The sequence below is a fragment of the Lissotriton helveticus genome, chromosome 1_2, assembly GCF_964261635.1.
Source record: "Lissotriton helveticus chromosome 1_2, aLisHel1.1, whole genome shotgun sequence".
NCBI classification, from domain to species: Eukaryota; Metazoa; Chordata; class Amphibia; order Caudata; family Salamandridae; genus Lissotriton; species Lissotriton helveticus.
In genome coordinates, this window is record NC_136058.1 from 335152230 (window position 1) to 335169327 (window position 17098).

The following is a 17098-nucleotide window of genomic DNA, read 5'->3' on the forward strand; positions in this document are numbered from 1 at the left end:
GGGTGGAGCCAGCGCCCGGGGAGGCGATGGGTGAGCGGCACTTGGCGGGGGAGAGCCATCGACACCTCTTGCTCCCATTGACTGACCAAGTAGCCCGCTCACCTCCTGGGTGGATGTTGGTGCCGGAATGTCTGAGGCCTGGCCAGGCCCAGGGTTGAGGTCGATCGGGGGCCAGGCGGCCTCGTGGTGGAGTGTCCAAGATGGCGCCCAGGATGGGCGCGCAGGCCGGTAGTGGGTCGGCCTACGCGGTCAACAGGTTCGAGTGTAGGGGTCCCTGCGGGGACGGTGGACGTGCAATGGTGGTGTGTGGTACTTGCGTGGCTGGTTCGGGCCTGGTTGGGCCGGGGGAGAGCGGCCCTTCATGTGGCCTGTCCAACAGGTCTCAACGCGCTTGTACGAATACCGCTGTGGAACCCATCCTGGCTTTCCCTGTGAGGTGTCCACTCCTGGGCACTCCCAAGGTGGAGGCCAGGCATCCTTAGCATTGTGGGGGCCGATGTGGAGATTAAGCAAGCTGTTGCCCAGAGTTGCAGAGTGGGACTCCATGATTGGAATAGGCACTAAGGCGAGAATTATCAGGTCCGTGGAATTTTGAGCCCAAGACCCGCTGAGGTGGGGAATTGAACCCTGGTCCCGGGCTAGACCTTTGCATCAGGGTTTGCCGCTCTAGCCATTGAGCCACACTTCTCCATAAGGCGTAGGGGCGGCAGTTCCGGATCAGTTGAAAAGCCAGGTCTCGAGGTCCATCCTGAACGTGTGCAGGGTCGGGGGGCGTCTGATGTTCACTGGGAGCTCCTTCCAGGTCTTGGCTGTTTTTTATTTATTTATGCGTTTTTATATAGCGCGGACTTTACCCGAAGGTGTCAGAGCGCTTCACAATAGAAACAGTAATGATACATGACGAGAAAATTACAAGTGATGTAGGAGCAGGCTCTCCCACCTGTTCTGTTCCTGCGTATGTGGGGGACCTCTGCCAGGGCGAGGTCGGCGGAGCAGAGGTTCCTCTTGGGTGCGTGAAAGGATAATCCTTCGTTGAGGTATTTGGGTCCGATGTTGTTGAGTGATTTGTAGACGTGGGTGAGGAGTTTGAAGGTGACCCTCTTCTCGACGGGGAGACAGTGGAGGTCTCGTAGGTGTTTGGTCGTGTGTTCGTGACGTGGTGTCCCAAAGATGGGTCTGGCTGCGGCGTTCTAGATGGTTTGGAGTTTGTGTAAAAGGGTTCTGTTGATACCGGCTTATAGGGCGTTGCCGTAGTCCAGTCTGCTGGTCACGAGTGTGTGGGTAACGGTTCTCCTGCAGTCAGCGGGATCCATTTGAAAATCTTGTGGAGGACATGTAGGCAGTTGAAACTGGTGGAGGCGACGGCGTTGATTTGGCAATTCATTGAGAGGGATGAGTTGAGGATGATGCCGAGGTTTCGTGCATGGTCTTTGGGGGTGGGCTGGTTCCTGAGGGTGGCGGGCCACCAGGTGTTGTTCCAGGGGGAGGTGCAGGGTCCGCGGATGAGGACCTCTGTTTTCTCACAGTTGAGCTTCAAACAGCTGTCCTTCATCCAGGCTGCAACGTCCTTCCTTCCTGGAAACAGAGTCTGGTGTCTTCGGGCTTCTTCGTGATATCCCATCCGTGTGACAGTGATAGGGCTTCCCCTACAGTGAGACAGTCACAGGGCAGCAATGATAGGGCTCCTACTATTGAGAGCCATCCACGGAGCACTATTAGGCCTCCCTCTACACTGAGACAGCCTCAGTGTACTAATAACAGGGATCGCACTACACTGAGACAGACCCAGAGCACTGATAACAGGGCTGCTACTACCGTGGGACATCTACATGACACTAATAGGGCTTCTCCTAAAGTGAGACATCAACAGGGTAATAACGATAGGGTTCCTACTACCCTGAGACATCCAAAGAGCACTAACACTACAGAGAGACAGTCTAGGAACACTAATAATAGGGCTCGCACTGCACTGAGACACTCTCATGCCAGTAACGATAGAGCTCCCACTAGAGTGAGACAGCCTAAGAGGACTATCAACAGGAATCCCTCTACACTGAGTCAGCCTTACAGCACTAACAACAGGGCTCGCACTAGTGTGAGATAGCCTCAGATCACTAACAATAGGACTCCTATTACAGCGAGAAGTCCTCAGAGCACTAATAATAGGGCTCCCACCGCACTGAGATAGCCTCAGAACATTAATGGCAGGGCTTGCACTGGAATGTGGCAGCCACAGAGCAGAAACGACAGGGCTTGCACTACACAGAGACAGCCTCAGAGCACTAATAACAGGGCACACTCTACAACGAGACAGCCTCAGACCACTTATAACAGGCTCACTCTACAGTGAGTAAAAGACACACAATTGATGGACGGAATGCAGGACAAATCAAAACTTTCACCCCCAGTCAAGAGATCTGGGTTAAATCCATGATTCTTTTGCTCACCATGCCACCCCAGTTTAGACCTGGCCAAATGCAAATCAGTCATGACCCTGTGCCTCATGGGAAGAGTCCATCCCGAACTGACAATCCAGGTCTTCCCTGGACTGGAAACAAGCATCCTAGGACCGGTTTTGGGGTTTCACCCCTCTTCAGCCAGCATTTGTCACTCTACAGTGAGACCGCCTCAGAGCAGTAATAACAGGGCTCACTCTAGAGTGAGACATTCTCAGATCACTAATAACAGGTCTTGCACTACACCAAAACAGCCTCAGAGCACTAATAACAGGACTCTCACTACACGGAGACAGCCTCAGAGCAGGGCTTTAAGTGGGCTAGGTCACTCTGGGTCTCATTCCCAGTAGTAATTAATAGCGGAGATTGGAATGGGTCCCTGTCAGGCTCCACGTTCATGTCCTTAACTTTTTTGCCGTCCAAACATTGAACGATATCTGAACAATGTACATAGTAAACATTAAGGTAATCCTCAACAGCGGTTTAGTTCATGTTTATACTTTACAAGCTTTATCTAATTTTGCATTTATTTCCTAGGAGTGTTTGCTATTTCCAGGACGTTGGGTCTCTGTACTTTGTCAGTGCAGGGCTCTACTCCTGGGCAGTGCACACTTTGAACCGAGCCGCCTCCAGGTGTGTATAACAGGGCATGAACAAGTGTTCTGGAGTGGAGTCTGAAGGCAGTGCCTGTTTCTCACAGAGCCTGTCAGTGGGTTAAAAAGGTGTTCAGGGTACATGATCATCCAAACCATGGCCTCTCTGCCAAGCACACAGACAATGGTCTTGTATTCTGGTTGCAATTGTTGTTCTGTGCAAATGTGTGATGGGGGTGCACAGTGGCCAAAACATTGACAAGGCAGAACTTATACCAGGTTTAGAAAGAAATTGAAAACCTGGCTTTTTCCAGGCTAATGGATGATATGATGGGTCTTATCCAGGGTCATCTCTCAGTGGTTGGGTCAGACGAAGACTCAGTGGAGTGACATCCCTTTGGAGATAAGAGTTGCGCTTTAGAAATAAGGATAATAAAAATACATAAATAAGTGAAAGAAATGTAGTTCTTACAAGTGAGTGTGTGTGTTGTGTTTGGGGAGTGATGAAATCAAGGTGAAGTAAGGAAGTGCATTCAGGAGAGAGCGAGAAGAGGGTGAGAGCGAGGAGAGGGTGAGAGCGAGGAGAGGGTGAGAGCGAGAAGAGGGTGAGGGCGAGAAGAGGGTGAGAGTGAGGAGAGGGTGAGAGCGAGAAGAGGGTGAGAGCGAGGAGAGGGTGAGAGCGAGGAGAGGTGAGAGCGAGAAGAGGGCGAGAGCGAGGAGAGGGTGAGAGCGAGAAGAGGGTGAGAGCGAGGAGAGGGTGAGAGCGAGGAGAGGGTGAGAGCGAGAAGAGGGCGAGAGCGAGGAGAGGGTGAGAGCGAGAAGAGGGTGAGAGCGAGGAGAGGGTGAGAGCGAGGAGAGGGTGAGAGCGAGAAGAGGGTGAGAGCGAGGAGAGGGTGAGAGGGAGAAGAGGGTGAGAGCGAGAAGAGGGTGAGTGCGAGGAGAGGGTGAGAGCGAGAAGAGGGTGAGAGCGAGGAGAGGGTGAGAGCGAGGAGAGGGTGAGAGCGAGAAGAGGGTGAGAGCGAGGAGAGGGTGAGAGCGAGGAGAGGGTGAGAGCGAGAAGAGGGTGAGAGCGAAGAGAGGGTGAGAGCGAGAAGAGGGTGAGAGCGAGGAGAGGGTGAGAGCGAGGAGAGGGTGAGAGCGAGAAGAGGGTGAGAGCGAGAAGAGGGTGAGAGCGAGAAGAGGGTGAGAGCGAGGAGAGGGTGAGAGCGAGGAGAGGTGAGAGCGAGAAGAGGGCGAGAGGGAGGAGAGGGTGAGAGCGAGAAGAGGGTGAGAGCGAGAAGAGGGTGAGAGCGAGGAGAGGGTGAGAGCGAGAAGAGGGTGAGAGCGAGAAGAGGGTGAGAGCGAGGAGAGAGTGAGAGCGAGAAGAGGGTGAGAGCGAGGAGAGGGTGAGAGCGAGAAGAGGGTGAGAGCGAGGAGAGGGTGAGAGCGAGAAGAGGGTGAGAGCGAGGAGAGGGTGAGAGGGAGAAGAGGGTGAGAGCGAAGAGAGGGTGAGAGCGAGAAGAGGGTGAGAGCGAGAAGAGGGTGAGAGCGAGACGAGGGTGAGAGCGAGAAGAGGGTTTAGAGCGAGAAGAGGGTGAGAGCGAGAAGAGGGTGAGAGCGAGACGAGGGTGAGAGCGAGGAGAGGGTGAGAGCGAGAAGAGGGTGAGAGCGAGAAGAGGGTGAGAGCGAGAAGTGGGTAAGAGGGAGAAGAGGGTGAGAGGGAGAAGAGGGTGAGAGCGAGGAGAGGGTGAGAGCGAGAAGAGGGTGAGAGCGAGAAGTGGGTAAGAGCGAGAAGAGGGTGAGAGGGAGAAGAGGGTGAGAGCGAGGAGAGGGTGAGAGCGAGAAGAGGGTGAGAGCGAGAAGAGGGTGAGAGCGAGGAGAGGGTGAGAGCGAGGAGAGGGTGAGAGCGAGGAGAGGGTGAGAGGGAGAAGAGGGTGAGAGCGAGGAGAGGGTGAGAGCGAGAAGAGGGTGAGAGCGAGGAGAGGGTGGGAGCGAGAAGAGGGTGAGAGCGAGGAGAGGGTGAGAGCGAGAAGAGGGTGACAGCGAGGAGAGGGTGAGAGCGAGAGCGAGAAGAGGGTGAGAGCAAGAAGAGGGTGAGAGCAAGAAGAGGGTGAGAGCGAGAAGAGGGTGAGAGCGAGGAGAGGGTGAGAGCGAGGAGAGGGTGAGAGCGAGGAGAAGGTGAGAGCGAGAAGAGGGTGAGAGCGAGGAGAGGGTGAGAGCGAGAAGAGGGTGAGAGCGAGAAGAGGGTGAGAGCGAGGAGAGGGTGAGAGCGAGGAGAGGGTGAGAGCGAGGAGAGGGTGCTGAAGAAGATGAGGTGTGGGTGGTACCTAGATTGAGGAGAGGTGGGGATTAAAAGGGTGGGCACGTCTACCTCTGAAGACCACCTCCCCTTCTACAGACCTCAATAATTCAATATTATTTACAGCAAAACTATTATTTTTACTAGTTTATCTTAAACAGCTAGCAACAACCATTGACAAAGGCCATAGTCCTGGGCTGTCTTAAATGTACCTCAGTTTTGTGTTATTTCCGGATGCCATAATATATCCGAACAACAAAAATGCCAGTCACCAGGCACACTGTGGGAATCACAGAAGTGTAGTTTGTGTTTAAACCGTGCCCTACATTAGATAACCCAAAACCCTTTTAGAGACCGCCCCCCCACTTCTTTAATCCCACTTGAAGCCCTACCTCTGAGCCCTAAGAACAGGTCTCCCCCGACACTGAGGCCGCCACAGGGCACTAATAACACTGGCACCCCCACTCTGAAAGCTGCTGAGCATTACTGGTGAGGTGAAATAATGATTCAAGCTATCCTGGCTGAAGAAGGGTGACATACCCTGAAACCGGTCCCAGGATGCTTGTTTCCGGTCCAGGGAGGACCTGGCCTGGCAGTTCGGTCTGGACTGTTCCCATGGGGCTAATGGTCAAGACAAATTTGCATATGGGTGGGACCAAACTGGGGTGGCGGAGTTGGCAAAAGAACAATGGATTTAACCCAGATCTTTTGACTGGCGGAGAATGTTTGCATTGTCAGCATTCCGTCCATCATTTGTTTGCAGTAACACTGTTCAGAGCACCATGGCACATTCTGCGGTGAGGATTGTATGTATTCGGCTGTGCCGACATCCGAGGGCCACATTTCTGGACGGACTATTTCAATATGAGTCAGGAGGGCTTCCTAATACAATGAATGAGCCCATCTACCCCCCAACGCCCAAACCCCCGCCCGATCCCCTGAACTTGGAAATTAAAAGCAATGCTAGAATTGAAGCACAGTGGACCCTGGTGCCACTGCACCTGCTGCACTATTGATAGCTACGCTTGATGGGGAGAGTGAAGCATTTTATCGCAGTCCCTCTTCAGCGATTTGATGAAGATTCTTGGATCTACAGTTTCAAGAGCCCCCTGCTGGTAATTGGTGGAATAAAACGGACAATAGACCTTAGCAACGATTTACAGAACTATGTTATGCTTATATATAATGTTGACATTGTCTGAGACACGGGTGCTTGGTAAAAAACCCACCGAATTAAAAGTCCAAAAATGGGTGTTACAAAATCTACTGTCAGAAGTGGGATTCGAACCCACGCCTCCAGAGGAGACTGCGACCTGTACGCAGCGCCTTAGACCGCTCGGCCATCCTGACATGTCTTTTTAGGTTTCGCCCTGGGCGTTGCAACTGCGTAGCAGTTGCTCCGCCCACGGCGAATCCTCATGATCCTACATATCGACTTTGGTTCCGCCTCTGTCTCTCATTGGCTAGCTCCATAAATGGAGGCTAGCCATTGGGAGACAGAGGCTGTCAATCACGCTTTCTGGTGAAAACGCGATTCGGGGGCGTTTCTGGGACTTTTTTTAAGTCCCGCCCCTTTGTCCCGGGCCGCGCTGTCATTGGCTGCCGGCCCGGGACACCCCCGTGATGTCATTCCCCGGGCCGCGCTGTGATTGGCTGGCCGGCCCGGGACCTGACTTGTTTATTGTATGTTAAGAAATATTTTTAGAATTCTAATGATATGGTTTTAAAGACATTCCCAGTAAGAGCAAAGATCGAGTTAAACACTAAACGATTCTGTGTAAAACTGCACTAAAACCTACCAATACGGCAGGGTATGGATGTGTGGCAGACAGCACCTTTCATTACCATGTGCAACCCCGCCCCCCTTGTTAAAAAAAACATATTTGCTTCGGGGGATTACAAAACTACAATAACTTGAATGGCAAGAATTTTTTTTCACTCCATAAGCAACATGCACCTGACACGAGGCCACTTGGGAGCTGGGTGTACAGATCTTTGCCGGAAGCACACCAACCCACCGAGTTGTCTTTTAATCCCGTAGCTGTGCTCATGTTTGTGCAGCTCGCACATTGACCCCCTTGTCTAGCCCCAGCTCCACTGGCACCCTCCCCTCTCCTCACACGGCCTCCGCGGCAGGACACTCCGCCCCCGGCTCCTGGCGCCGGCCGGGTGTGACCTCCAGGCTCCCCCAGGGCGCGCAGACATCGCTGGGGCCCGCCTCGCCTTCCCGCTCCCGCCTGCCTCCCCTCTTTGTTCGGCCTGGGCGGCGGCCCGCTCGGGTGGGCGAGCCCAGGTGCCGCGCGCCCTTGAGCCGCGCGCACCCGCCCACCTGAGCCGCACCCTCGGCCCCGCCCGTGCAGCGCGACTGTCGCCAGCCGACCCTTGAGCTGCGCAGCGCGCGCGGTGTGGCATCAGCAGGGCCGCGCGCGCTCCTCAGGGCTGCAGCAGGCAAGACACTTAAAGGGCCAGCCGCCGTCGGCGGGGCAGCTCGGGCGGCTAATGCTTTTGCTGCGGAGATCGTCGTGCCTTCCGATTGGCCACAGCTGGATACTAAATACGTATCACCCAGGTTTGTAGGCTATTCGGCCGAATGCGGAAGCTTGTCACTTACATTACACATCGATATAGCACGTCTGGCTAATGCGCCTGCTGCAGGCATTGATGTGAAAATTACAACGTCTGATTCTAATCAGATAGCTCTAGAATTTAATATGGGATTCCAAGAGGGACCACGTGCAGCCTGCAGTGACGGTGCTCAGTTTGTTAATGTGCCTAAATCTTTAGAGATTTTTCTGTTTCAGTCAGAGGCTGGGAGTTAGTGAGCTCTGGCGAATGCGTTTATTAAAAGAAAAAATCCAGGCGGCTGGCCATACGAGTATGAACTTTAAGTGACACCTGTATTTGCTGGCTCCTTCATCACTTCTTGGTGTCTATCTGTTGTACGGAAATCAATAAAATGCAATGGTCCATATTTATTAATTACCGGTTAGCTTTTCTTAAAATAAACGAGTTTTCATAAATCTTTTTTAAAAAAAGCAAAAAAGGAGTATACCAAAAATTATCTTGCAGGGAATGCTCAGTATACGGTATTAGATTAAAGGTTTTGTTCAATGCAGTAACATTTATTTACTCTTAATCAATACTGTCACTAACAGTTACATACTTTCTCAGTGCATGCCAGGGAGTAGTGCTATGACGTACACAGTACTGATTTTTGTAGACCAGTATTGTGTTATACATAGAGGATACATAGCAGGTAACCATGTAATCTGATCCAAAGTTGCCAAAGAGGGGTTTTGATGACATCCTAAACTGCGAGATTTTTGTAAATGTGACCAGAACCCCAGGATAGCAATATAGGTCCATATTATGAGTATTACCAGTTATATACTTTTTACATTTCATATTTATTTTTAGGGTGTTTGGTTTGAAAAAGGATGTTTCATTTATTTTAGAATGCATGAAATGCTTTATTATAGTGTTTGATTGTCTCCAGTCAAAATTAGAACTGCATATAAAAAATGTATAGTTTTAGAGGGAATAAAGAAATTGTTAAACACATTCTGCTGCCAAATGGGGATATTCTTGAAGCTGCTCTTTTCGAAGTGCAGCTAACAATGGGAACAGGCTCGGTTTAGGTTCTGTTTCCCATATATTATTATTTTGTGGATAAAACAGTAGTCAGTGCCACTGGATTTATGCGACGGTGGCTGCCGTGTTTACCACAGAATTATGATTTTGCCACACTTGCCACATAATTTGTAGAGGTCATCAAAAATGTTGCTTCTGATGGATACTTCTAACCGAAGATTCCTCACCTTTCAAATATCCCCAGGTGCCAGCCTGGATCTTATCCCCAGGGGCCAGCCTGGCTCTAGAAGACTTAACCCGCATTAGTCGCGTGCCAGAAGGTGGCACCATGCTGACTTTGTTTGATCCCGGAAGTGCAGATGGAGCAGCATCTAAGTGCCACTACTGCACATCGACTTCAGTTACTTTCCTTCTGTGCCTTCGTACGCAGATCTTGAGCTTACTTTCAACTTTTTCCTCATCCATTGCCAAGTTTTATGTCTTACAAAATACTTTTTTTTCCAGGGTGCAAGGGAACAGAGTCCCCCTAAATCTATAGTGGTTTAAGCCTTAGAACGACAGTTTCAGACACATGTTTGAGACACATCCCCAGATATGTGCCTTTGGTATTGGGGTTCAGTGCACAACTCCAAGGCCTGTGAGGAGTGTGCCCTTATGACTCAGAATGCGATCTGGATATACAAAGTGATGTGTCGCCAAACGCCGAAGGATGTCTATCCAGCTCAAAATCGAGAGCGCAGACCTCTTACCGCTTTCGAGGATAGTGGGATCAACCCAATTTGTTCATCGTGACTCCAACAGCAGGAGTATCAAAAAGAAACACTCTTATCTGACCTATATTTATTTTATTTATTTTATTTTATTGAATTTATATTGCGCACAGCTACCCGCAATGGGTTTCCCGGCGCCAGGGACAGACTGGAGAGAGAAATCAGGTAACACTAAAAGGAATCACAAAGGATGAAAAAAGTTAAAACAAAAAAGTCTTCAACTTTTTTCGGAAGGCCAGAAGATTAGTTTCTGTTTTTAATGCCAATGGGAGGGCATTTCGCATCTTTGGTCCAAGATATGCAAAAGAACGGCCTCCCATTTTTGCCAGTCGAATTCTGGGGATCAGGAAATCGCCATTATTTGAAGACTTTAAGGAACGGCCAGGTAAATAAGGCTGAGCGAGATTATGCAGATATGTAGGAGCAGAACCCTGACGGATCTTAAACAGAAGACACAGTGTTTTGAAGGTCACACGTTCAGAGATTCTCAGCCAGTGTAGATCACGTAAGGCTTGCGTTGCGGACGTTCTCCGTGGAACATTACGCAAGAGGCGAGCAGCTGAATTCTGTACCACTTGTAGTTTGTGGATTGTTGCTTTATCCGCTCCAAGATAAAGCACATTGCCATAGTCGATCCGTGACATCACAAGAGCCTGTACGACTGTTCTTCGGGTGGATTCGGGCAGCATCCATAAGATCTTCTGCAGCCAACGTAAGGTGTTAAAACAGACTGCAGCGACCTTAGTCACCTGCTGCCTCATCGAGAGTTTGTCGTCAAGTAAGATTCCGAGGTTACGAGCGACAGGCACGGGGGTAGGCAGAGGACCCATATCACATGGCCAATGGCTAGAGCCCCATAGATCTTTGTGCTTGCCTAATATAATAACCTCCGTTTTCTCGCCGTTTAGCTTTAGCAGATGGTCTTGCATCCAAGCTGCGACGCGAGATAGGCCAACTTTAAGGGCGGAAGCTTCCTGAACCCTGCTGCCAGAAAGAGAAAACACAATCTGAGTGTCGTCAGCATATGAGTATATGGACAGACCGGCATCCTCTACGATGGAAGCAAGAGGTCGGATGTAAATATTAAACAACAATGGGCTTAATATAGACCCTTGAGGGATGCCGTAGGTTGAAGAATAAATCGCAGATTCAGCCTTGTTTGAGAAAACCTGAAAGGTGCGCTCATTCAAAAATGAGGCCACCCAGGCAAGCGCAGATCCAGTAACACCAAGGGAGCGGAGGGACTCCAAAAGGATGGAATGAGACACGGTATCGAACGCCGCGCTTAAGTCAAGAAGAATAAGCGCGAAGGTCTCACCGCGATCGATACCGTGTCGGAGTCGCTCGGTCACCCCGAGGAGTGCGGATTCAGTTGAGTAATTAGCGAGAAAGCCTGATTGGGATGGATGGAGTTATCCCACATTTTCAACAAACTCGTTGAGCTGAGTGTTAACATGACGTTCCAATATTTTGGAGCACGCTGGCAGCAGGGATATAGGCCTAAAGTTGGCAAGGTTTGTGATGTCGGCACCAGATTTTTTAAGCAGAGGAACCACCATGGCGTGTTTCCAGTCCTGTGCCACTTGAGATTCAATAAGAGAGATGTTTAATAGCCTTTACCAAATGGTCTCCATAAGGCTCATGCTAGAAGCAGGTACACCATACAACGACCAGACAGACTAATTATACAAACATTGTGTATAGGTTTTAGTCCTATGGTCATGGGTTCTCTGGGCGTGAGTACCTAGTGACGGGCGTGGCAAAAAGGCATGTTCTGTACCTAAGAGACACCGATGTACACCACGAGGGTCTTGCCTATTCCACAGTTTAGAGTGCTGGCAGGGGATATGTCACAGGGCATGACCAAGTTTCATCCCATTTGAGTAGTAATCACTTGTCATGGTGGTAAGAAGAGGAATCGTTAAAATGTATCTTTAAAAATCAGGAAATTCCCTGAAAAACTTTGGTTAAGATACCCAATGTTATAATACCTAACATGTATTATAAACATCCTGTCGCTGGCATAAGGTTTTTTTTGTGTTGGCCTTGAGGTCTTCACAGGTATCGTTTTTGCAGTTTTCGGAATCTAGATTCAGTCACTCACTCAAGTCATTCATAAAAAGTAGTCTAATATACTGTCTTTAGGTTACCTTCCAGTGGCATGCAAATTATCTAAATTAGGCATGAGAATGGGATTATTGAATAAAAATAATATACTTAAAGACAATACTTAAAGACTTATCTTAAAGATAATACTTGGCGTTGTCTTAGCTATTTGGGGAAATTTATGATTTTATAAAAGTTAAAAATGAATACGTTATTTTTTTCATGAGTAAATTGTGAGACTTGCACCAGCCATCCTGTTTTTTTTTTTTTTTTTGAGGACTTGTGTTAATTCCTCTAGACTGGTGATGCTAGTAAGTACAAAAGTGGTAGAACCAGCATCTAGGTCTTTTCGGGATTTCGGACACTCTATTCTAAAGGACAAGGCGGTGTTCTTGTTGAGCCATAAATATTGCCATAGGCCAATCGGAGTTTGTCAATCTCATTTGATTGGTAATGCATTCTGCATTATAATTTGCATCCCACTTTACAGTGTTTACTTTGTAGACACATCAGTCTGAATATTTCTCTAAATTTATTTTGAAATAATTTTGTCTGTATCCATATTTTTGGAGATGTGTAAACAAGTTAATTTGCTACTCCGATATTTCCATATGTATTTCACAGATAAATGTAGACTTACAGGTTCATCAGGCATCCACTTGTATTACGCATACCTCAAATGCAGCATGCTTATTTGAAAACATTACCATTCCAGTACACTGCAGCTTTATAAAACAAGCATTTACAATGCAACGGTTTCGCCTTTGGAAAAGTTTGAGCTATTGGCATTGTAAATGACAAAATGTGTATTTATGTGTTGGTTTTGAAAACAGATAAATAAATGGCATTGTCATTTACATTGCCAATAGCTCTAAGTTTTCCAAAGGCGAAACCGTTGCATTGTAAATGCTTGTTTCATCTATGACTCCCTTTCTTGCTCCCCAAATGAATGCGTCTCACAGAGTCTATTGTGGTTTTATTGCCTCTCTGTAGTTTCAACACTTCTTGTCCCGGGGGCTGGAGATGTTTTTAAAGATGACTTGTGAGCCTGGATACCAAGAGCTTCTACACTCTCGGCTCGACACAGCTCCATCATTCCACCCCCTCCCATGCTCGCCACACACACCCAGATATTCTGGATCTTGTGAGTAAAGTTGCCTTTAATTCTGCGGGTAATTTTTTTTTTTCTGTGCTGCATTACTGGGAAGGTGTCACTGCAGCAGGAAATTGTAAAAGTCACAAAACATACATCAGAAAGAGTGTGTTTCTCACTCAGTCTGGGCTCAGAGGGTGCAGCTCCCACAGATTGCGGTCGAGTGGGGTTCAGGGCTGCACAGTTGTGAGCTGCGCTGGGTGCGGTTAATCCCTCTGCTGCTGCAAACATGTTGCCTCCACTTTCTGCCTTTTACAGCCCTCCCCTACACTTTATTCATCCCACTTAAAGCTTTGCTCCCTCCCCCAAATATTCGGTGCCACATTTAAGGGCGGCGTTTTTTCAATAATAGGCATGGGTACTTCCTAATAGAAGGAATGATGAGCCCCCACAGCCCCACCCCCAACCCACCTCACCTTTTTAAAATTAAAAGCAAAGCTTTAGTTGGTACGCAGGCAACCCTGGTGCCACTGCACCTGCTGCACTATAGATAGCTACTCTCGATACAGAGAGTCAGGGCCTTTTTAGGTTTCGACCTGGCGAAAAGCTGCGCAAGCAGCGTTTCGCGCAGGCGAAATCTTATGTTTTACACTGTGTGGCTGGGAATCCGCCCCTCTGTTCCACTGGCTAGCTCCATAACGGGAGGCTAGCCATTGGAACAGAGATCTGTCCGTCAATTGCGGAGCAGATTCGGGGGCGTTCCGGCCATTTTTTCTCATCCGGCCCCTTTGGACACGTCAGTGCGGCGGTGGGCGGGGTTTATTTTTGTGTTCGTCGAGGTTTCTTTCCGTCATTCCGCGGCCGACTGCCGCCGGAGGAAGTCCAGGTCCAGGTGAGTGCTTTCCGTGTGCCCGTTCGTTCCCGCACCCCCCTCCCGCTGTCCGTCTTCCCGTTCCTGCCCCCCCTCCCACTGTTCGTGTCCCCATTCTCGCCCCCCTCCCGCTGTCCGAGTGTCTGCCCGCCCCCCTCCCGCTGTCCATGTGCCATCCCCCCTCCGTGTGCGGGTCTCCAACTCTGCCAACCAACACCCCCGACCCCCAATACTTTCGTGCAAAACCAGAAGAGAGTCGCTTTTATTAATTAATTCCATAGTCCTGTGTGACCTATGCGTTAGTGTTTTTGATTGTGTCATAGTGCGCGTAATTGCTCACGTCCCTGCTGATGTGTTCGTTTGATGTGTTACTGAGCGTGGTTTCAGTGGTGGGAGCAGTTATTCTCCTTTGGGTAACATCTCTCTGGTGTAACTACCTCACCATGGTGCTTGGGTATAGGCAGCGACTCTGATTATGTGGCAGCAACGTTTTCGCATTTATAATTACGTCATTCCACGGCCGACCGCCGCCGCCGGAAGTCCAGGTCCAGGTGAGTGCTTTCCGTGTGCCCGTTCGTTCCCGCACCCCCCTCCCGCTGTCCGTCTTCCCGTTCCTGCCCCCCCTCCCGCTGTCCGTCTTCCCGTTCCTGCCCCCCCTCCCGCTGTCCGTGTCCCCGTTCCCGCCCCCCCTCCCGCTGTCCGTTCCCGCCCCCCTCCCGCTGTCCGTGTGCCCGTAGGTGCTTGTTCATCCTTGATTTTGTCTCTTGCATTATAGGAATTGTTCGTTTCACATCAATGATGGCTCTTAAATAACAAATTGTAAACGCGCATCCTGGATACTTGTCTAAGTTACACCGATGATCTAATTAATATATGATAGATCAGCTGTCGTTGGATTATTGTGGGGGGGGGGGGGGGCACTCCTGTGCATTTTGTGTGCATAAATGTGTTTTTCTTCCCTATGTGTGAATTTTAATGTCGTTTTCGTGCAAAACCAGAAGAGAGTCGCTTTTATTAATTAATTCCATATTCCTGTGTGACCTATGCGTTAGTGTTTTTGATTGTGTCATAGTGCGCGTAATTGCTCACTTCCCTACTGATGTGTTCGTTTGATGTGTTACTGAGCATGGTTTGTGGTGGGAGCAGTTATTCTCCTTTGGGTAACATCTCTCTGGTGTAACTACCTCACCATGGTGCTTGGGTATAGGCAGCGACTCTGATTATGCGGCAGCAACGTTTTCGCATGTATAATTACCATATTTGCCAAATAATCCACTAACTGCTTCATAATTTGCAGATTCCAAACTAAGTGAGGTTTGTAACTAGAACGGAACTAGTGACTTTAATACGCCACAAACGTCGTTCCGTGCAGTGGCACACACCTGTAGGGTTAACTCGCCACATTTCACTTGCTTATTGCCTATATTCAGGCATCAGTGAGGTGGAGCCTCTACACAGATAGTATTAATATGTTAAAATGGCGAAATAAGACTACCGCAGAATGGGCCTTATTAGGCCATGAAGTCTGTCTTCTCTTGCTGCATAATTTAACAAACCCTTAGTATAGGCGGATAAATGTCTGTGCTGAAGAAGTGCGTCGGCTGGTACAATAATTTTAAGATGTGGAAAAAGGGCCACGTGGTAGAGTTGGGAAACCTCTGTGTTTACTGCGGATCTTCCCTATCAAAGTGGCAAATGTTCTTAGAAAATGGATATAGACAATCTTTCACTGAATTGATATAAAGCCTGATCAGTGACGTGACAAAGCCTGATGAGTGACGTGATTCACACTGCCAGAACAGTGTTTACACTTCTTACATGTTTAAGACCTTTCCATACACTAAATATCCTGTCACCGTAGTGGTGACCAATATTTGATTAAACAATGGACGTCAGTTTTGTTATTTATGCGAACGGAAGGGCTCGGAAAACATCAAAAACGTGATCGTCTATATCAAAAAATATTCTGGTTACTAATTTGTGTTTATTGTCAAACTCGTGCGGTTTGTTAGCTCTACCTTTGAAGCATAAAAGGCTTAATTGGAGTGTAAACCGATGTCTGTAGCAGGTTTGTAAACTAACTAAGTCCTCTCTACTGCCCGCCAGTATCGGACTAAGGAATCGCCAGGTGCCCGTTAGGACCCCTGGTTTCATAATTCAGAGCTAGTATCCCCTTCAAGCCTCTGTTCAACCTTGTCTTACAGTATGAGTAAAATGTATATTTTGCGTAAAAAATTTTTTTAGTTCATTAAAATTATTGCATGCTTAATTTTTGTCTTGAGAAGTAGTAGTGCTCCAGTGTGTGTGTGTGTATGACTGCTCCAGTGTGTGTGTGTGTGTGTGTGTGTATATGTGACTGCTCCAGAGTGTGTGTATGTGTGACTGCTCCAGTGTGTGTGTGTGTGTGTGTGTGTGTGTGTGTGTATGTGACTGCTCCAGAGTGTGTGTGTGTGTGACTGCTCCAGTGTGTGTGTGTGTGTGTGACTGCTCCAGTGTGTGTATGTGTGTGTGTGTGTGACTGCTCCAGAATGTCTGTGTGTGTGACTGCTCCAGTGTGTGTGTGTGTGTGTGACTGATCCCGAGTGTGTGTGTGTGTGTGACTGCTCCAGTGTGTGTATGTGTGTGTGTGTGTGACTGCTCCAGAATGTGTGCGTGTGTGCCTGCTCCAGTGTGTGTGTGTATGTGACTGATCCCGAGTGTGTGTGTGTGTGTGACTGCTCCAGTGTGTGTGTATGTGACTGCTCTAGAGTGTGTGCATGTGTGACTGCTCCAGTGTGTGTGTGCATGTGACTGCTCCCGAGTGTGTGTGTGTGTGTGTGTGTGTGGGTGACTGCTCCAGGGTGTGTGTGTATGTGACTGCTCCAGGGTGTGTGTGTATGTGACTGCTCCAGGGTGTGTGTGTATGTGACTGCTCCAGAGTGTGTGTGTATGTGACTGCTCCAGAGTGTGTGTGTGTGTATGTGACTGCTCCAGAATGTGTGTGTGTGTATGTGACTGCCCCAGAGTGTGTGTGTGTGTGTGTGACTGCTCCAGTATGTGTGTGTGTGTGTGTGACTGCTCCAGTGTGTGTGTGTGTGTGACTGCTCCAGTGTGTGTGTGTGACTGCTCCAGTGGGTGTGTGTATGTGACGGCTCTGGGTGTGTGTGGGGGGGGGCTTTTGGTGTGTGTGTGGCTGGCTCTGGGTGTGTGTGGCTGGCTCTGGGTGTGTGTGTGTGGCTCTGGGTGTGTGTGTGTGTGGTAGTAATTGCTGTCTGCTGAGCTCGTCCGTAGGGTACAATAGGTCTCACATTTGCGAGAGATTAAGCTATTGGCAATGTAAATGACAATGTCATTTATTTAT

General features: G+C 49.1%; 1 non-coding gene across 1 annotated transcript; it reads right to left on the reverse strand.

Annotated features, from left to right (window-relative positions):
- Nucleotides 1–6594: 6594 nt before the first annotated feature.
- On the reverse strand, nt 6595–6677 carry TRNAL-CAG (transfer RNA leucine (anticodon CAG)). The gene has a single exon. It is a non-coding gene; the product is annotated as a tRNA-Leu (tRNA).
- Between the last annotated feature and the right edge of the window lie 10421 nt (nt 6678–17098).